At 45.9% G+C, this 21,324-nt stretch overlaps 1 protein-coding gene across 6 annotated transcripts in view; it reads left to right on the forward strand.

Annotated features, from left to right (window-relative positions):
• The first annotated feature begins 3,180 nt into the window (after positions 1–3,180).
• APBB2 (amyloid beta precursor protein binding family B member 2) overlaps positions 3,181–21,324 on the forward strand; it is a 383,377-nt gene continuing 365,233 nt past the window's right edge. For 5 of the 6 annotated variants that reach the window (XM_042936521.1, XM_042936515.1, XM_042936524.1 and 2 more), the window contains exon 1: positions 5,053–5,293. The gene's annotated coding sequence lies outside the window, so the exon portion shown is untranslated. Of the gene's footprint in view, positions 3,260–5,052; positions 5,294–21,324 lie in introns of those variants that run through there. The other variant, XM_042936518.1, reaches the window with a different exon arrangement.

Here is a 21,324-nt window from a genome sequence, read left to right on the forward strand (position 1 = left end):
GTTCACTGTCCAATAAAATTTTCTGCAGTGATAGAAATGTTTTATACTTGCACCATCTAATACTGTAGCCATGAGCCTGTGTAGCTATGGACCACTTGAAATGTGGCTGATATGACCAAGGAACTGAAATTTCAATTCCAATATTAATTAATTTAAATTAAATAAAAGTATGTGGCTAGTGACTACTGTATTGGATAGTTAGGATGAGAGGAGTCAACCAGACATGGGGAGTCCATTAAAGGACAGGTCTTTCTGGTACTCCTGAAAACTCACTAGGTATTTCATCATCTGCCTCAATCTGGTAAGACTGGTCCTAAGTTTGGGGACTATAATTCATTAATTATAAATGTGTAGACAACACAGTAATTTTAGCAAGTCTTACATTTGGAAGGGGAGTAAGTGCAGTACTCTATTTGCCTTCTTATATGAGACAAAAATCAAAATCATTTCCTCTGTATTTACATTTTTCTGTGTGGAGTGTTGTTTAACAGCTTAAGCTCCAGGCAAATGCCTGGGTTCAAATCTCATTTTGGCCACTGAATGTGTTGCGCCTTGAGTTAGTTACTTCACGTTCTCAAACTTCTCTTCCACTCCCTGTAAGATAGGGATAACAATAGTACTTTACTCATAGGTAGTCGTGAGGATTAAGTCAAATAACTAAGACACTTAGCCAGTATCTGGCACAAGCTAAGCACTCAGTACAGGTTTGCTATTCTGTAACTAGTGCCTTGTTGTGATGAGTTTGTACTTTGTACCTTTCTATTTTCACATTTACTTGACTATTTTTGGACAAGTAAAGGTATTCTTTGTTTTTTAAAATTGTTTTTAATTTATTTTTGAGGGGCGCCTGGGTGGCTCAGTTGGTTAAGCGTCCGACTTCAGCTCAGGTCATGATCTCGCGGTCTGTGAGTTCGAGCCCCGCGTCAGGCTCTGTGCTGACAGCTCAGAGCCTGGAGACTGTTTCAGATTCTGTGTCTCCCTCTCTCTCTGCCCCTCCCCTGTTCACGCTCTGTCTCCCTCTGTCTCAAAAATAAATAAACGTTAAAAAAAAAATTTTAAAAAAAATTATTTTTGAGAGAGAGCGCGCCAGCAGGAGAGAGGCAGAGAGGGAGGGGGACAGAGGATCCCAAGCAGGCTCTGCACTGACAGGCTGAACAGCAGCAAGCCTCATGTGGGGCTGGAGCACACCAACCTCAAGGTCATGACCTGAGCTGAAGTTGGAGGATCAACCAACTGAGCCACCCAGGCGCCCCTTTGCAAGGAAAGGTATTCTCTCAGATCTCTAAATGTCTGACCATTCTTTTTTTTTTTTTTTTAATTTTTTATTCTTTATTATTTTTGAGAGAGAGAGAGACAGACAGACAGACAGACAGACAGACTGAGAGCAAGCAGGGAAGGGGCAGAGAGAGAGAGGGAGACACAGAATCGGAAGCAGGCTCCAGGCTCTGAGCGCTCAGGACAGAGCCCGACATGGGGCTGGAACTCACAGACCCCGAGATCATGACCTGAGCTATAGTCGGCCACCCCACCGACTAAGCCACCCAGGCGCCCCAAATGTCTGACCATTCTAAAAAGGAATACACATTAGTCAAGATAAAAAGATAGGGTTTTGGAAAGTTTTAATTGTAGGCACGAGTTTTGCAGTTACTTTTGTATTCCACTTTGATTTCCATTTTGTTAAAAGTATTTTAAATCAGTACAGTCCCAAATCATAACCCTAATATTTTATTTGTGATCCTTAAAAATCATAGCCTTGATATTTTACTGTGATCATTAAAATTCCCTTGGTTTAACCTCTAACAGTTCATACACCACTCACTATCGAGCAAAAATACTAGAGGCTCTAAATTTTGACTCAAAAAATTTCGTCATGTCTTGAAGCTCTGAAGAATTTCATACCACTTAAATTGGAAATACTTGAAGCCTAGTCTCTGGTTATTTCAGAAATGGCTGGCTATGTTGTACAGTGTTCAGAAAGATCAAGAACTATTTAAAGACTAATAGCTTCAGTAAGTATGAACAAGTAATAGGATCCCTTTTGTTGCTGATTTTGTACTCGGTAATCTTTATATTAAAAAACCCAGCATTGTAAGATAGTCTTGCACTCTTAATAGTGTTTGTGCAAAACACAAATGTATGTGTATATATATATGTACATATATATATAGATATATATATATATTTAATGTTTATTATTTTTGAGAAAGAGAACACGACTGGGGAGGGGCAGAGAGGGAGTGAGACACAGAATCCCAAGCAGGCTCCAGGCTCTGAGCTGTCAGCACAGAGCCCGACGTGGGGCTGGAACCCACCAGCTGATGACCTGAGCCCAAGTCGACCGCTTAACCGACTGAGCCACCCAGGCACCCCCACAAATATATATTTTTAATTAGATTAAGGTGTTAAGAAATCTGTGTTCAAGTGCAGTTTTGCCTAAGTAAGCAAGTCATTTACCTCTTTGGGCCATAGAGAGGTAAACATCTTCTGTAAAATCTGAGTGGATCTAGGCTCATTCTAGAATCATTTCCTAAGTGTCCTTCCAACTAAAACTCCTTGACCTTTCCTTTTCTTTTTCTCTTCGGCCTTAAAGGACTTCTAGAGGTAATGTTTACTTCCATGCTTTTACAAACATGCTCTCGAAATGTTCTTGGACTATTTCATTTCCTTAGAAAACAATTCATGGGTGAGTCAGCATGAAGGAAAAAACCTACTCACAATAGATATCAAAATTGCATGAGGTGGCGAAACGAGAAGTGATTTTCTTTGTAAACGAAAATGATGAGGTACAGAGGCACCAATTATTTATAAAACGAGTGCGCGGTGGAAGGCTTTATGTAGCAGAGGTAACTGTTACATATTCAGCAAGTCGGAGAGGGTATCAGGGAGTCCTCTCCACACAGCCTCAAAACTATTACTATAAACGTTCCTTTCAGTGAGGGAGGAAGATGTGTGTCGGGAGGCAGACAAGGAAGGATCCCAGCAAAGCGGGTTAAAAGCCTTCCCGCCTCCGCTGGTCTTCTCTCTAAATACATAATCAAGGGAATTTCCTCCTACAGCCACGGAACGTTCGGTGGCCGTTTCCACGTCACTATCAGGGCAGCCAGAAATTTTGCTTCCTCAGGCGGTGACTTCCCGACTCCTGCGGGTCCTCCGTGGGACTCCGAACGTCGCCCTTCCTTCCGGGCGCAGTCGGGCTGCGAGGATCGGAACCCGGGCGGGGGGCGCAGCGGCCAGGGGACGGCGCTAAAGCGTTTCCTGGGTGAGCGCGGCGGCCGGGCCCGTTTCCGGAAGGCTGATTGCATCAGGTGTGGAGCTGGGCGCCTCCTCGGCCCAACCTGGCGGCCAATGCGCCTGCGCGCGTCGCCCCGCCCCGCCGCCGAGCACTCCACCGCGGGTTTTCCTCCCGGTCTGGAGAAGACCGAACCGGGAGGGGCGGGCGCCATTGGTCGCCCCGGGACCCCCGGGAGAGGGGACGGCGGGGTGGGACTCCCGGAGAGCCGCGGGCGGCTGTGGGGGTGCGAGGGAATAGAGTGCGGTGGAAAGAGGATCTGCCTGGAAGGGTGGAGGCCGGTCCTGCTACTGAAGGGCAGGATGGTCTTGGGCTGGCTGATTGCCTCGCCTCTCTGGACCTGAAGGACGTAGGCTAGAACTAGAAGGCGTTCCAGTTCAGTCTGCATTTTCTCAAATTGGGTTAAATTGTGGCCTCCGGCTGTCCATGGTCCACCAACTTGATAGGCGGATCTTGGGGTGCGGGTGAGCACTTTCATGGATTTATAGGGATTTCTCAGTGGCAGTATTGTTTTCTGTTGCAGTAAGGAGCGACATGATTGTTGGCCTTCAGATGGGTCTGAGGAAAATTGTTGATGAGAGGTTGTGGGGGATGCAAACACCAGAAACCGGTCTTCCGCAATGCAGCTTCCCTCCACCACTGATTCCTTGCAACCCCACCATGAGTCGGAGTCATGGTCCCATCATACACTCTTTCATACACACCTAGTAGATTTCCCTCCTAGCACTCCCGATGTTTTTTATGACATTTTTGAGTGATTATTGGGTGGTTGTCTGCTCACCTCTTTGGACTGTAAGCTCTAGGAAGGCAGGGATCTGGGTTTCTTTTTTTATTCATTGGTACTCCCAGGCTTACTATAGATCTTAAGGATCCTCAATAAATTATGATAGTCGAAGCAATAAAGTACTGCCCACCCCAACCACACACAATCCTCACGTGAAGAGTAAGGACCAGCTAGGTGTGAGTTTGTTATTCAAGGAAGTAGTGAATTCTGGAAGTTTGGGGAAGAGGATGAGTGAGGCGGCGCTATAACTTCATAGTTACCGTTTGTTTACTTCCGGCATAATCTTCCTGACACAGATCACAGATAAGGCTGTGGGTATAGGTACAGTAGTGGTTCTCAAAGTGTAGTCCTCTGACCGGCAGCACCAGCATTACCTGGGAACTTGTTAGATATACAGATGCTTGGGCCCCACCATAGGCCTACCTATTCAGAGACTCTGGGAGTGGGACCTATTATAGATAATATTCCTGGGGACGAAAAAGAAATTATGCTTTTCCCCTCCTGCAGGTTTGTTTCTCCCCTGAGGTGATCTTGCTGTGATTTTCACCTCAAGCAATGGTGTGTGTGGCATATGCCTGGGATTCTGCATAAGGAGGCAGAAGTTCTCGCCTACAAGTTGCAGCTGGGTGGGTGTGGGCAGCTGTCATCTGGGTACATCTTCCCATTATAAGGGATTGCAGACATGTGGGAGAAAAGACTAGCCAGGGATGAGGTTACCCAACTGCCTGCTGGTGCAGACAGACGCCAAGCCACATGGAGGGGATACTGGGCTGCATCGCGACTTCCAGCCCTTGGCTCACGGAACCCAGGCCCCCACTGCCTCCCTGCCATCTTCCCAGGTAATAGGGGAACCGTGGGTCCCAGCGGCCCCGCAGCCTCTGCCTGCAGGGGTCGCACGAGGAGCGCGGCCCGCCCCCTCCTCCCCGGCCCCCGCCCCCGGCCCCGCCTTTCTCCGGTTCGGCCCCCGCCTGGCCGGGTCCCTCCAGTCTCTCCTCGCGCAGCCGCCGCCAAAGCCTGGAGAAGTGGAATCTCGCCGGCGCCGCTGCCTGCGCGGGACTCGCGGAGCGGCACTGGGCATGCTCAGTCGCCGGAGCCCGTCCTGGTCTCAAGTAGGAAGCTCGTGCGCTGCACCCGCAGCTGATCCGGGCGCTCCAGGGAAGGCGAGGTTGGAGCAGAGCGGCCGGGCGCCGGTGCCGGAGCGAGCGCGGCGCGCATCGCTGGTGAGCCTCGTTTTCTTCCTTGCTTTTGCCCTGGACCCCAGGGCGGCCCGGGAGTGCTGGCGAGAGACCCGGGCAGCGGCAGCGGCAGCGGCGTGCGACGAGTGGCTGCGCGCAGCCCGGCTGCTGCTCCTCTCCTGCCGGCCCCTGGGGCTGCGCGGCCACTGCCGCCCGCCTCGCGGCAGCCACAGCTGCAGCAGCTGCCGCCGCATCTGCAGGGGGAACTCGTTGCGGAGTCCGGTGCACCCTGCGCTCGCGCCGCAGGGCCGGCCGGGTGGCACCGCGACTGCGGGCTCACTCCTTGACTTCCATCCCTCCCGCTTCCCGGCGCCCTGGTTCCCTCGGCAGCCCGGGCTTGGCGGGGCCTGGGGCGGGGGAAGACAGGGTTGGAGGGGGTGCGCCCGGGTGGGGGGCTGCGGAGGGGAAAAGTGAGGGCGGGCGCCGGCGGAGAAGAGCGCACACCCCCTTGCCCTGGTACCGGCCTCTGCTGTGCGGTTGGGCTCTCCCTCCTGGGGCGGCAGCGCGCTCCTGCCGGGGAGTTGGAGACGGCGCTGGCTTCTTGGGGGTTCAGACGCTAGCTGCTGGGAGATCAAAGGGGGAAAAGTTCATTTCCCTCTCGGCGGCAGAGAGCGTTTTAAGTAGAAAATGGCTGGGCGAAGGGGACCTAATCCGGGAAGCTGGCCACCGGGTCCTGAATGCCCCTCTGCTGCCCGGCGGGAGGAATGGAGGGTTGAACGCTGGAAATGACATTTGTTCGATGAAAACAGCGCTGGACGGAGCGAGGGGTGCCGAGTCCCATAGAAACAATGCTGGATGGTCTAGACCGCGGTGAAGAGATCTAGAACTGAGGGGGTAGGGCGAAGGGCCGAGGGAGAGTGGAACTTGAATTAAACCAGAATAAATTGGAGAAATCGGATTTAGAGTTGTGGCCGTTTTGTAGTCAAGTTCTGCGCAGTTTAGAGCCACAACTGTCATAAACGTTTTTGGATGGATTGAGTGGTTGGGAGGGCCAAGATTGAGAAGAGACTAATAAGGTCAGGGTCAGAAGCTCCGACGAGACTGGGTTCTGGAGGGGGCGTAGTTTTAACAAGTCCTTCAGTCACTGTCTTTACAATGCGCCTGATGACTTAGATGAAATACCTAAAGGATTATCATAAAATGATGCCAACAGTGGTGTTTCAGTTCCAAGAAATGAGGAAACTTTGGGAAATTGGCATTGGTTTGTCATTTGTTTAATATTTAACTGATTTAAACAAACAAAACAGTGGCTTCCTGATCTGTTGTTCTGGATTTGGGTCTCTTAAGTCTTTGATTTTTTTTTCCTTGTCATGGACTTCTATTTCAAATCTTGTCCTCAAAAGGCCATGATAATTAAGGATATCCAAGTTTGTGTAGCTGGCCTTTCAGGAACATAATCCTTGAAGGGGGATTTCTTTGTGAATTTAGGTAGCAGCTTTGTTGCATTTTCTATTTGTAGCTTGAAAACAATAATTGTTCAACAGCTGTGTATCGTAATTTGCAGAATCCTAGAAATGCACTGATTTGAAAGGATGGCATTTTTCAGATGGATGAGGAATCTCGTGCTGGGGGAGATGCTGAGAGAACACAGGTGGCAGTAGAGTATAGTGGGCTAGGAGTCAGGATACCAAGGGAGACACACAGGCAAGATTTCTGTTGCTTTTCTTCTGTCATCATCGTACTGCATGACCCCCATAATCCCTTGAGGTCTTCATAATCTAGGGATGCCCCTGGGTATTTGCTCAGAGCTTTGGAGAAAGGGGTCTAAAGTTGAGATCTTTTTCCAGGGAAGGAGTTCCTTACACTTTATTCTCTTTTCAAAAGGATATTTTGAACTAGGTAATTCACCTCCAAGGAGCCAGCACCATTCAGCACTTTGTGAAACTTTTATGCAGTGGTAGTGGAAAAGCTTGATGAGCTGAAGTCTAAAAGACTGGCATTTTACACTTAAATGGACTAATATGAGTAAGAGACTACAACATTATTTAAAAAATTACTACATCTTGTAAGAATCCACATGTACAAAGATAATGTATTTTATTTTATTTTATTTATTTATTTATTTTTTTTTTTATTTTTTTTTTTCAACGTTTTTTATTGATTTTTGGGACAGAGAGAGACAGAGCATGAACGGGGGAGGGGCAGAGAGAGAGGGAGACACAGAATCGGAAACAGGCTCCAGGCTCCGAGCCATCAGCCCAGAGCCTGACGCGGGGCTCGAACTCACGGACCGCGAGATCGTGACCTGGCTGAAGTCGGACGCTTAACCGACTGCGCCACCCAGGCGCCCCAAAGATAATGTATTTTAAAACTGCTACTCTTTTTACTTTTTTAATGTCACGTTTCAACTTTCAATGATCTTTTTCCTGCCACCAGAAAAACAACAAACATTGAATTCTTTCTTTCTTTCTTTCTTTCTTTCTTTCTTTCTTTCTTTCTTTCTTTCTTTCTTTCTTTCTTTCTTTCTATTTCTTGTTACAGCAGGAATTAATACTGAAAGCCTTGCCCTAGTATTAGTACAGGGTTGGGGCGCCTGGGTGGCTCAGTCAGTTAAGCCATCAGATTCTTGGTTTTGGCTCAGATCATGATCTCACAGTTTGTGGGTTCAAGCCTTGTGTCCAGCTCTGCACTGCCCGTGTGGAGCCTGCTTGGGATTCTCTGTCTCCCTGTCTCTCTGCCCCTCCCTGCTCTCTCTCTCTCTCTCTCAAAATAAATAAATAAACTTAAAAAAAAATAGTACAGGGTTATGCTGAGTACTCTGATTTCACAGTATCTAAATTTGCCTTTTAAGAAAAATGGATTGTTCTCTATATCTTTTTTAGTTACACTTTTTAAAAAAGTTTATTTATTTTGAGAGGGGGTGGGGTGTGTGGGCAAGAGAGGGGCAGAGAGAGAGAGGGAGAGATAATCCCAAGCAGGCTCTATGCTGTGAGCTTGGAGCCCGACATGGGGCTTGAACCCAACGAACTGAACTGCGAGATCATGACCTGAGCCGAAATCGAAAGTTGGGCGCTTAACCGACTGAACCACTTAGGTGCCCTTAGTTACACTTTTAAAATAGGCAGGACTCTGATGTTGTAACACCTTAAGTTTTCCATGGCTGTAGGGCTTTTAGGAAAGTATTGTAAGAAGGTATTAACTAGTTATGTGGGCAATTCTTATTTTCCTGCCCCATGTTAAGGAAACTAGCATTTGTTGAATGCTTGCTCTGTGCCAAGTCTGATATGAAGCTTCTTACGTATATTATCTTATGTCTCAGTATCTTTCACATGAATGTCAGCTTCCCAAGAAAGCCCCTCTGAGGAGGTGGACAATAGTTTGATTGCACAGCAATAGAACTTTAAAGTTTTATCTTATATGAGAATATTTCTGACGTTTTCGTTATTAAAGAAGCATTCTGTTGTGAAACATTTTTGATTTGTTATTTGGAATTAGATTTGATTGGAACAGCATGTTTTCAAAATGATTTGAATGTTTTAAATAATCTCTCTGGATTTATTTATTTATTTATTTATTTTTTTTTTCAACGTTTTTTTTTTTTTTTTTTTTATTTATTTTTGGGACAGAGAGAGACAGAGCATGAACGGGGGAGGGGCAGAGAGAGAGGGAGACACAGAATCGGAAACAGGCTCCAGGCTCCGAGCCATCAGCCCAGAGCCCGACGCGGGGCTCGAACTCACGGACCGCGAGATCGTGACCTGGCTGAAGTCGGACGCTTAACCGACTGCGCCACCCAGGCGCCCCAATCTCTCTGGATTTAAAAACTGTTTTATGTTCGTTTATTTTCAACAGTGTTGTGCTACCAACACATAAACCTAACTGTAAGGGAGATAAACCCAGATTACCCATTTTATTTCGAATGTGTTATTAGTATTCTGCCAGTTGATGGCATGTCTCAGGTGAAATGGTTTGTCAGACACAGAGTGACAGATTCTCCATAATAAAAGAGTCTGGTGGGATTTGGTGGAAAGACTATGAACCAGTGACTCCCAAGACTTGCCTCTGAGTCAGGCTCTTCTGCTACTTTCATTTACTGTGTGATCTTGGGAAAGTCTGTTTCCTTGTCTGGGCCTCAGTTTTTCCATCTGTAAAATGAGGGAGTTGCAGTAGAGTGCACCTCCTATTGGGTTCTTTTGTCCCATTTCAGGAGTCTGTGATGCAACCATTTGAGGACGTGGGGGTGGGGGTGGGGGGGTGATTTGGACTTAATTTAGAGCATTAGATGAAGCTGATTTTGTGTTTCACTAGGTCTGGCCTATCCTGACCTGGCCTTTGAGGAATGCCTTTCCCTCCCTTTTTTTTTTTTTTTAAACATTTTTTCAAAGTTTATTTATTTTTGAGAAAGAGAAAGACAGAGTGCAAGTAGGGGAGGGACAGAGAGAGAGAGGGAGACACAGAATCTGAAGCAGGTTCCAGGCTCTGAGCTGTCAGCACAGACCTGGACATGGGGCTGGAACTCATGAGCCATGAGATCATAACCTGAGCCGAAGTCGGATGCTCAACTGACTGAGCCACTCAGGCACCCTGTGGAATGCCCTTCCTTTTTTTGGCCAAATCCTTAACTCCCCTTTAGTTTTTGTCAAAGAATGGTTGTCATAAAATTAACTCTGTGGCCCTGCCAAGTCTAGGTAGGGGTAAGGTAATGATTAGATTTGGATAAAGCACATTAGATATTTGAAACTGTTTTATAGCATCTTCTGAGGGGAAACTCTGCTCTTGGGCATCAGATAAACTGAGAGAGAAGCCTCTACAGAGGCCACAGAGGAGAGTATCATATGTCTGGGGTGCCGGGCCTACTCCTAGGAAGTTTTGGCAAGCCCTTTCCATGTCCCCATCCTCTGTCTTCAGCCCTCGATTAGAAATGTAGCCCTTGCTCTCTGGAATAAAATTATCATTATCATTTCATGTTAGCACCATCCCTGTATTGGGCGGGTGTCCAGGGTCCGCTCCTGCAGTAGCAGGAGTGGTGGCTGTTGAGAGACATCTACTCAGCTTTGGCAAGATCGTGAACTTTTTTCCTTTTCTTTCTTTTTCTTTTGGCAAGCTATGATGATGGGGCAGAGAACAAAGGAGACTGATGCATTCGGTGTTTGTAGTGCACTTTGCTTTCATGACATTCACAAAACTCAGTGTCATTAACCTTCAAGTGAGGCAGGTGAGGAGATGCCAGAGTTGTTACCCACGTTTTAATAATTGATGATAAACAGGCAGTAAATCTAATGCTTCTGATGTTAACCAGGCTGCAGGATTACTAGGCCTCTGGTAGGAGTGAAGCAGTAACTCAAACATGAGAGCCCTAAGGGAGGAAAGGCATAGAGGTTAGAAAGTCAGGTCACTACAACTTGGCCAGAAGTAAGAAGTCTGGATCAATTTCAAAGTATTAGAGGCCTTGGGGCACCTGTGTGGCTCAATCGGTTGACTGCCAGTCTCTTGATTTTAGCTCAGGTCATGATCCCGGGGTTGTGCGATCGAGCCCTGTGTTGGGCTCTGTGCTGAGTGTGGAGCCTGCGTGGGATTCATTCCCCCCTCCCCCCCCCCCCCCCCCCCCCGCCCCTTTCCCCCACTCATGAGCTCTCTCTCTAAAAATAAATTAAAAAAAAAAAAAAAGTGTTAGAGGCCTTTAGGTGTAGACTCACAGGAGACATTTCCTTTCTGCATAATCTTATTTCCATTATGTTTGAATCCTACCTGGTCTTATAAGCATTGACCAAATGCTAGGACAGACATTAGTTTTATCATCAGGAAAAAGGTCTAAATGTATAATGTATTGATACATAAAATGTATAGATTTATATGGACAAAGATGGGACGAGAACTTGGAAAAAAATGAGTAGTATGGAATTATGGATTAAGGTATTTATGATTTGACAGTGGTTATAAGTTCTATTCTTTGCCTCTCATGGAAATCCTGCAAAATTTTGTCTGCTAGGTAATAACTGAGGTTTTAAAAGTGTAACTCTACTGGAAAGTATGCTTTAGGAATACTCAGGGTGGGAGGAAAAGTGGTTTCGTTTGTGTTTTTCTTTTAAAGTAGGCTAAAAAGAATGCGGTTTTGTAACGGAGCTAGGAGGAAGTGCGCTTAGGAGGAGGAGGTTGGAGAGAACCTGCAGAGAGCTCCAGAGAGTGAAGGGCAAAGCTGTTTTGGGAGAAGGAAAGCTTGGCATTACAGTGCTGTAGGATGTAGTGTTTTCAGAATTGCTGCCCTATAAATCAGATTTTAGTTTCCACACAACTTAAAAGTGCAAAGCATGGTGTTAGGCCTGCAGGCCATTGTCTGTTGGGGATGTGTTTGCTGGCCTTATCAAAATAATGATGATGCTGAAGTGAATGTTTTGTAAGTGTGTCTAAATTAGAAGATGTGCCCTTTTTTCTTTTTTTTTTTTTTTTTAATTTTTTAACGTTTATTTATTATTGAGAGACTGAGAGACAGAGAGACACAGAGCATGAGCAGGGGAGGGGTAGAGAGAGGGGGACACATAGAATCTGAAGTAGGCTCCAGGCTCTGAGCTGTCAGCACAGAGCCCGACCCGGGCTCGAACTCACAAACTGCGAGATCATGACCTGAGCTGAGGTCGGTTGCCCTATCTGAGCCACCCAGGCGCCCTATCTTTTTTCTCTTTTCTTTCTTTTTTCATGTTTATTTATTTTGAGAGAGAGAGCACACATGCATGTGCCGGGAAGGGGCAGAGAGTGAGGGAGAGAGAGAGAATTCCAAGCAGACTCTATGCTGTCAGTGCAAAGCCTGATGTGGAGGCTTGATCTCACAAATCACAAGATCAATGACCTGAGCTGAAATTAAGAGTCAGATGCTTAATCAACTGAACCACCCAGGTGCCCCATAAAGATGTGTCCTTTTTTCTCTGAGACTATACCCTTCTGATTTGGGAGGGTAGATTTTTTTTTTTTTTTTTTAATGAATTGGTGGGAATATTTTTATTTGGCAGCTTAATGGTCCATGAAATTGACAAGTCTGGGAAGCCAGGCCTGAGATGTCAGAGCCCTGCCTTTGGGATAGAGTGAGAAGTGTAGGCCAGGCCAAACTGGAGCTTATGGGTGGGCTGATGGGGCCTCTGGGCCTTCCAGGAATGTAGGGTCACTGGTAGAGACCAGGGTCTTAGGAGCTTGGAAGAAGCTAATTTTGAAAGTGCTCTGGGAACCAGCAGATATTTTTGAATTATAGCCCAAGAATGTCAAAGGAAGTGCCAAGAAGAAAGATGAGGGTCTGAGAGAGCAGAAAGGACAACTGAAATGTGAATTTCAGCAGGCAAGGCCTCAAAATGACAGCTCTTAGTGTTGGTTTCTTTGCATGCAGGCTCCTTTCTGCCAAGGCAGCATGCTTTAGCAATTTGGCGTTGGTGCTTCTAGGAAATGCTGCTAGAGTCAAAGCCATAGAACAACAAGTGGTCTAACAGCCAGCTTGGTTTGGACCTCTGAGTATCATGTCTTCCAGAGCAAGTAGGAAGCTTAAGAATAGTTTGCTCAGGGAATTGCAAACCCAGCTTATTTCTGTTTTATTTATTTATTTTTTTTATTTTTTATTTTTGGGACAGAGAGAGACAGAGCATGAACGGGGGAGGGGCAGAGAGAGAGGGAGACACAGAATAGGAAACAGGCTCCAGGCTCCGAGCCATCAGCCCAGAGCCTGACGCGGGGCTCGAACTCACGGACCGCGAGATCGTGACCTGGCTGAAGTCGGACGCTTAACCGACTGCGCCACCCAGGCGCCCCGCTTATTTCTGTTTTAAATAGTAGGTTAAGAAAATGATGTATTTTCTTTTTTTTTTTTAATTTTTTTAATGTTTATTTATTTTTGAGACAGAGAGAGACAGAGCATGAATGGGGGAGGGTCAGAGAGAGAGGGAGACACAGAATCTGAAACAGACTCCAGGCTCTGAGCTGTCAGCCCAGGGCCCGATGCGGGGCTCGAACTCACAAACCTGAGATCATGACCTGAGCCGAAGTCAGACGCTCAACCGACTGAGCCACCCAGGCACCCCGAAAATGATGTATTTTCAAATAATACTTTAAAATCTATGCTTAATGATATCTGGGTCTTAGTGGTCATCATGGCAATCTATTGTTGGAGCTCTTTGTGCTAAGAGCTTTATCACCGTTAACCTATTTAATTCTTACAAAATGCCGTAGTGCTGTCCCCATTTTAGAGATAAAGAAACTTTAGAGGTCCTTTTCACTAAAGCCTGCACAGTGAACAGTAATGCTAACCCTGTAACTGTAGTGAGTATAGAGGAGTCCATCAGAGGATTGCTGAGGGACTGACAGGATGAAGAAATAACATTTATTAATTAAGGGTCAACTACGTGCCTTGTGTTTTACGGGAAACATCTCACTTAGTCCTTTAGGGTACCTCCTTCTTAGCTCTTCTGAGTGAGGAACCTTCCTAAATTCACCATTTGGGGAAGAGGTGAAAATTTCACCTTTCATCCATTTTCACAATGGACATTAACCTAAATCCACATATTTAATGGTGGAATTAGTTCTTTCAGATTACGGTTCCAATATGCGTTTCTTTCATGTGCCCACAAATTGAGTAGTAGAAAATCCAGATATAATTTCTGAATGTGTCTGAAACTAGGGGTTGCTGTATAGCCTCTCTGGACACATTGCAGTCTAGAATGTTTCTACTGTGAAAAAATACACACTGGAATCTGATTGGTTGTCACGTGCCGATCATGGGGCAATGCTAAGGATGGCAGAGGTTTCTGATGTCTGGGAGAAGGTGAGGTGAGGGTTTCCAGGTTTCTCCAGCTACTTGTGGCTGGCTTAAGACTTTTGGCCGCTGGAGTGGTGGGTCTGGAGAGAGAAATTCAGCACGCTTGTTGGTGGTGTCTCTCTTTGGGAGCAGCCGGCATGCTCCCTTCTGATTTTCATTGGATTTCCTAAGTGGACTTTTATCCTGGGCAAGAGAGTCTGCCTGTTTGCTGGGCAGTACTACTTGTCAGTGGAAGTGAATAAATTAGAATTTCTTTAGCGTGAGTTAGGTTCCTTGAGTTGATTTTTTTCCTGAGTGAACTAATACCAAATTTCTGAACCTAGTAACTGAGGCATGGTCTGGACTCACAGGCATATAGATACTTTGAGAAACACTGATTCAACCTCAGATTCTTCTATCTGACCAGAATTTATCTTCTCTTATAACCAGGCTTTATTTATTTATACATTTTCCAGACAGCTAGTGGAGACAGACAACAAGAAACTTTAGCTTCATTTATTTGTTCATGCCTTTGTTCAGCAGATGTTTATTGAGCACGTACGTTGTGCCAGGCACTGTGAGAAGTTCAGGAAGACAGAGGAATGTACCAGAGCACTGACTGTAAGGTGTGACAGGAGAGGCATGTGTGTGAAGTCTGAGGGAGTGGAGAGAAGGAAGGCTGTCCTCACTTGGTGGGAGTGAGGAGCCATGGCGAGGGACTCCTAGTGTAAAATCCCCACTACAGAAACCCTTTTCAGCTGACTCCTTTTCCATTTTCCTTCCCTCCATAGAACTGTTACAGCCTGTTTCTTCTATCCAATACCTGGGATTTGCCACTCCTTCCAGTGCGAACCCAGAGATTTGGCCTTTCAAATCTCTATAGCATTGGTTCTCAAAGAGGAGTGGGGGAGGGCAATTTTACCCTCCAGGGAATATTTGTCTGTCTTTCTTTCTTTCTTTCTTTCTTTCTTTCTTTCTTTCTTTGAGAGAGAGAGGGTGCAAGTGAGCGAGGGGCAGAGAGAGAGGGGGAGAGAGAAGAGAGAGAGATGGAGAAGAATCTCATGAGGGTCAGAGAGAAAGAGAGAGAGAAGAGTGGGGCTCACCCAGAGTGGGGCTTGAGCTCACCCAATGTGGGACTTGAACTCCTGAACTGTGAAATCATGACCTAAGCCGAGGTCAGATGCTTAATGACTGAGCCACCCAGGCGCCCTTGGAGACATTTTTGATTGTCATGACTGTGGAAGGAGTACTACTGGCATCTAGTGGGTAGAGGCCAAGGATGCTTGTAAATATCATACAGTGCGTGCATGCACAAGACAGCCTTAGGGAAAGGTGGTAGCAGGTGGTTAATAGCCAGATTCTTAGGCTTCCAGTCTTGCTCTGCAATTTAATAGCCACATGACTGGCGACAATAGAATTACAGAATTACAGGTGGAGAACAGAATGTACAGTGCTTTAGTTTCATCATCCATAAGTAGGAATACTAATGGTGCCTATATGATATAGTCATTAGGAGGTTTTCATGAGTTAATATTTGAATATAATAATGAACAATACTTGGCATGAAGTAAGATCTTAACAGTTATAATTATTTTTTATTTTGAGCAAAAACTTTAACTTTTGACTCCAGAGAGCTTGAGTTTAGAGAATCCAGGGCAGCTGAGTTTGTGGCACCATCTCTCTGTATGCTTTGGCGTAAGAATTGGCCATTGTTTTTGTTTCTCTGGTCCCTTTTTGTCCATGGGTTTTATTTTCCACTGTTTCCACCTCTTGATTCTAGGACTTTTGATAGCTTTGTCTTTCATCCTTTTTTCCCAGGGACCCAGATTTATGTCCTTAATGAACCTTTCCCTGGAGGGCTGAGAAATATATTTATGATTTTTTCTTAGCTCTTTCTATTTTGGGAATGGTGAGAAAGCAGGAAGCAGGTCAGGGGAGACCGCCTTACTTCCTGATTGTCACAGCTCCCTTCTCTATGAAGTTCCACGCAAGAGTGAGAGGCAGGTGGTAGTGCCTGCTTAGTAACTAACTCTTCCCTCTCTCCACCCACCAGCTCCACCCCCAGGTTAGGTGCCTACTACTTCCAAAATACCCTGTAATTGGGCCACGACATTATCTGCCTGCTTGAAATCATTTCTAAAAATCAAAGCAAAGATGTAGAATGTGTCAGTGGGATTTAAAACGTCTTGGTCCTCTACTTGGTTTTGGAGTTGTTCTGAAAACAAAAGAGCAAACTTGTTACCTTAGGTGGCAGTGTCTCTGTGGCCTACAACTGTGTCTTCCTTTCACTTGCAAAAGTGCTCAAGTCATGGTCCTTGCTGGCTTTCCACAGGAAGATGGGCTTGTGGCTGCCACTCAGCAGATCAGATTTACTGTCAAATTTTGCTAACATAATTGACCTGTAAAGATTGCCATTCTGTGTTTTGAATGGTATCAACAGACTTGAGAAAAGTAAGAAGTTGTCATGAGCTTTCTTTTTTTTTTTTTGACAGGAAGCAGGATTTATTGGTGGGCATGAATGGGGAAGGGCAGTGCTGAGGTTCACATGAGTGCAGAGCCCGCCATTTGTCCAAGGGGCCACGATTAGGGATGTATTTGACTCCACAGCGATCTGGAATGAGCTGCTTTTTAGCCACACCATGTCTTCAAATTCGTCCCGATTAAACTTAGTAAAGCCCCACTTCTTGGAAATGTGGATCTTCTGGCGCCCAGGGAACTTGAACTTGGCCCTACGTAGGACCTCAATCACATGCTCCTTGTTCTGCAGCTTGGTACAGATGGACATGATGACTTGGCCAGTGTGGACCCTGGGGCTTTCCGGAGGCACCCCGCATACCTGTCTGGAGCCTAGATTGGAGAATGCGTGAGGCCAAACCTCAATGTCCACCGGAAAAAAATTGTCTCTAAGGTCCCTCAGGGCAATCCGTACAACCAACAGGCAAGTTGTCATAAGCTTTCTAATTCCTTCCCCATGACACAGTTATCTCTCCCCTGAATGAGAGCAGTGGCCTCTCAGTGGCCTCCTGGCCTGTCCAGCTCCATTCATTCAGTTTGGCTTCCAAAGCGCTGGGCGCTGTTCCAAATGCTGCCTGTGGAAACGGACCAGGGTGGAAACTGACCAGGATGGCCACTGTGTCTGCCTGCCTAAACTCTCTGGCGGGAGAGACTGACTACTGTGATAAAATGTGATGTGTGCTACCACGAGGGGAGGTGGGAGGTACTCCGTGCTTCCGAGACTAGCACCTGCCCTGGTTGGGTGTAGGGGGTGTGTCAGGCACGGCTTCCTTCCAGAGGAAAGGGTAGACAGCATGCCTGGCACCTCCACATCTGTAAGGTGCCCCTGACTCCAGACTCCTGCTTGGAGCTATGTTGTTGCTGATGGTGTGCCTCCCTTCCTTCCCACCACTGTGGCCTCTCGTCGAGTTGCCTTCTCTGTGGTCTCTCTGTTCATCCTCTGCACTGCCTGCAAAGTGATCTCCTGAAATCCTCTGCAGGTCCGGGCATGCCCGTCCCAGCCCTCCAGGGGCTCCTCATTGCCCTCAAGATGATGTGCCAGCTTCTTGGCATCACACCTGGTACCCTTCATGATCCGCTTTGCTCTCCATCTCATGCTCAGAGCTTGAGCCACACGGTTCTCACGACCTGCCCTTTTGGCTTTGGGGCTTTTGTCCTCTGTTCCCATTGCCTGCAACCATTCTTACTGTCGGTGTATTCTTTACTTGCTTGACTTTTGTTTCTCTTTCAGAAGTAGCTTAATCATCACCCACCTCAGTGTGTGTCAGAATGACCTGAGGGCTGGCTAAAACACACATTCTCCCCTTACCCCCAGGGTTTCTGACTCCCAGGACTGTGGGGTGGCCCCATCAAAGTTTGTATTTCTAACAATATCCCGGGTGATGTTGATGCTGCAGGTCTGGGGACCATGCTTGGGAGACCCTAGGTACATGGTCACCAAGGACAGGGTGACTGGCTCTTTTTGCTTCCACTGTGAGTGCCTGACAATCTCTCTTACATCAAGCCTTTGTTGTCATACTGCTTTGCAACTTTTTACTTTCCTGGCTTCTCTTTAGTCTGTAAGCCCCTTGAGGGACAACACTGTTACTTCTTTATCTTTGTGCTCCCAGTGCTTAGAAATCCTGGGTGCTCATTAAACATTTGTCAAAGAATGAATATATGAATGAAAAATAACTTTATCATTGGAGACTTTAATAAATATGCCCCAGAACTTATTTTAGCAGCTAGTTTTTCCGACAGTTTCCCCCACAGTTGTGAAGGTATAGGCTTATAACATGCTGTTAATGAGATCAGCATGCATTTGGTTAACATAAGAGCCAGTTAGCTGTGTGGTTTTGTGTCCAAATTCTAGAAAGGTCTAGGGGAGGGACTAATACTAAGCATATTAGTGTTTCTGGAATTACTCAAAAATTACTCAAACATAGGTTTTTAAATAGTGGCTTGGTATGAAAATATGTGTCCAAAAGATATTCAGATGTCATTTAATTTAGCAACCATAGCATAACTGTGGTCTTTTTATTTGAAATAATAAATCTCAGTGAACTGATATTAAATGTAACCAGATGTTTAAGCAATCATTTCTTTAAGCCAGAGGGAGGGATAGCTAGAATACTTCATGTGCTTACTCATTCCGTAGATGTTTATTGAGCATCTATCTACTATGTGCCAATAGGCCCTAGGACTATGGCAATGAGTAAAACACTCCTGCTTTCTCAGTGGGAGGTGCCAGGGGGAAAATAGAGTTGGGGGATGTGATGCAGAGTGCCTAGAGGGCTCCTTTAGATCAAGTAGTAGGAAGTGACTTATTAAGCTGTGTCCTGATTGACAGGAAGTGATGGCCATGTCGAGATCATGACACGACAGGAAGTGATGGCCATGTCGAGATCATGACATGGAAGGGAGCAGTTTAAGGCTACGAGAATGGTGCAGAGGGCCTAACTTTAAAGCCTGTCTTTGAGGATCCCTGATGCCCCTGTGGTCTTGAAGACTGGATTGACGTCACCTTATTATTTTTTTTATTTTTTTAATGTTTATTTATTTTTGAGAGAGAGAGAGACAGTGTGAGCAGGGGAGGGGCAGAGAGGGAGGGAGACACAGAATCCGAAGCAGGCTCCAGGCTCTCAGCTGTCAGCACAGAGCCCGATGCAGGGCTGGAACCCACGATCCGTGAGATCGTGACCTAAGCCGAAGTCAGACGCCCAACCAACTGAGCGACCCAGGCGCTCCCCCCCTCCACCCGTCACCTTATTATTGTGCTTGCTAATTCAGATCCAGGCTCAAGCCTTGCTTCCACAGCTCCGAAAGCAGTACTTCCCAAAGGGTGTTCAGTGAAACCTGAGTTATGGGAAATATGTTGGGAATAAAGGTTTCTGCCATTGAGTTCAGAAAACTGCATGCACCTTCTCTTTCCATTAACATATTCAGGAGGTTAACTACATTTAGTCCCGCGTTTGCCCACGGGCCTACTTTGCGCAGCATCTTCTGAACTGATGTATCTTGTTGCACATCTTGGACAGTCAGCTCTAAAGCTGCTGCTTCGTGCACACCTAAAAGAATATTTCACGTGAGGCAGGCTTCTCTCTGCTCTTCATGTTCCACTTCCCCTTTGGTGACTTTGATTGTGGAAGAGAAGGTGGGAGTGGGATTTCTCACATTGGTTTTCCAAATGCCTTGTGCCCAGTGGATCAGTCCGCTGATTTGGGTCCAAAGGTAAGTGGCGTTTAGAGCCTGAGAGGTCATTGTTCGTTCGCTGCATTCGGGGAGGGGTTGGCTGTAATGTCATGTCCATGCAAGCGGTTTCTGCACACGCTTTAGCCTCTGTTACTTTAATGGAAAATGGTTTGTGGTTGAGTTATTCATTCTGTCTTCTTTTGGGTATGTAAACATCGCTTTGGGTGTCAGCTGACCCTGAGTAGAAGTAGGGGGAGAGGAGTGATCTGCTGGGAGTTGCTAAGGGTGAGCCTTAGGTATGAGAACATTAAGCTTGGGTCAGACGCTGTGTACTGAACCTTTACTGATGTTTTGGAATCTTAATACCAGCTTAAAAAATACTGGCATTTAGATTTCCTTTCAGTTGAGGTATGTTTGGTTTTGGCCCTTCCTGAAGTCAGAGCAGATGGACAGGGTCTGTCTTTTTGAAGTTTTGTTGTTGACCTTTATGGTTCTAGTTTGGCACAGCAAGCCCGGAAAGGTTCAAGGTGGGATAAGCTCACTGAAAACTTTCATTTGAGGGAGAGTCCAAGATGAGTCTTTGTGTAGAATAATTCAGAGTAAAAGAGCATTTGGCTCATTTGCCAGGGTTGCGGGGAGGCTCCCATCCTGTGCTGCTGATTTTTTGTGCTTGGGGCAATTTCCAGAAAGAGGCAGTGTGGGGCCTGACTGAGAAAAAGGTTAAAGAAGCTGCAGATACAGATGGAATAGTCCTGGAAATGGCCCACCCAGTGAGGGAACTAGTGGTGGGGCACTAGAGGGAATACCTGGGGTTTCCTTCTAGTTCTAGGAATTTGGAATGATTAGTGCTTTTGGGTCCTCTGTGTTGGGGCACTGTGTTTGCATGGGTTGTGCTCTCCTTAAATGAAACAGAAAATTTAGTATGAGTGGTGGATATATTGGATACCATTACTGTGCACAGGATTGCCGTGTCTTCAATTATCTAGTATCCCCAAACTCCTGCATTCAAATGATATACATTCCAGTGACTTGAGCAGGAAGTGTGAGAAGTAGTGGAACAGAAGTAACACTCACTGCTCTTATGCATGAGACCTAGCAGTTGGGTCGGTGTCGTTTTCTAAAAATGTCTTTTTTTCTAGGTCTTGAGGTTATTTCTACTAAAATGAGTAAAGGAAGTCTTGCATTCCCTCAACTTAGGTATAATTGTCTCCCGGTCAAAGTCATCTCCTGCTGACTTGAGTTTTATTTCATCTTAAATCATTTTCCTTTACTGGTACTAGATCCTGCTGTTCTATATATTACATGTATATATTTTGCAAGCCACAAGTTGAAACAAGAAACAAAAATAAGGCATGGAGTTTTATTGAATTTTATCTTTTCCCCCCTTAGTTCTGAGAACATGTGAATTGCAAGAAAATCAATATGAAAAAGCTGGGGAGAATGTTGATTTGCGGTATTATTATTTTTATTTCCTAGGAAGAAAACAGGATTTTCATTAGATGCCATTGCGTCGTTTTCCACTGAGAGCGGTAATAGTGGGATGGATGGCCATATCCGGAGTTTGTATACATTTTTGCTTAAAATGTAAATGTTTTTTGTATGAACTTTGCCAAGGTGTTGC

Source organism: Panthera leo, chromosome B1 (assembly GCF_018350215.1).
Source record: "Panthera leo isolate Ple1 chromosome B1, P.leo_Ple1_pat1.1, whole genome shotgun sequence".
In the NCBI taxonomy this organism is placed as follows: Eukaryota; Metazoa; Chordata; class Mammalia; order Carnivora; family Felidae; genus Panthera; species Panthera leo.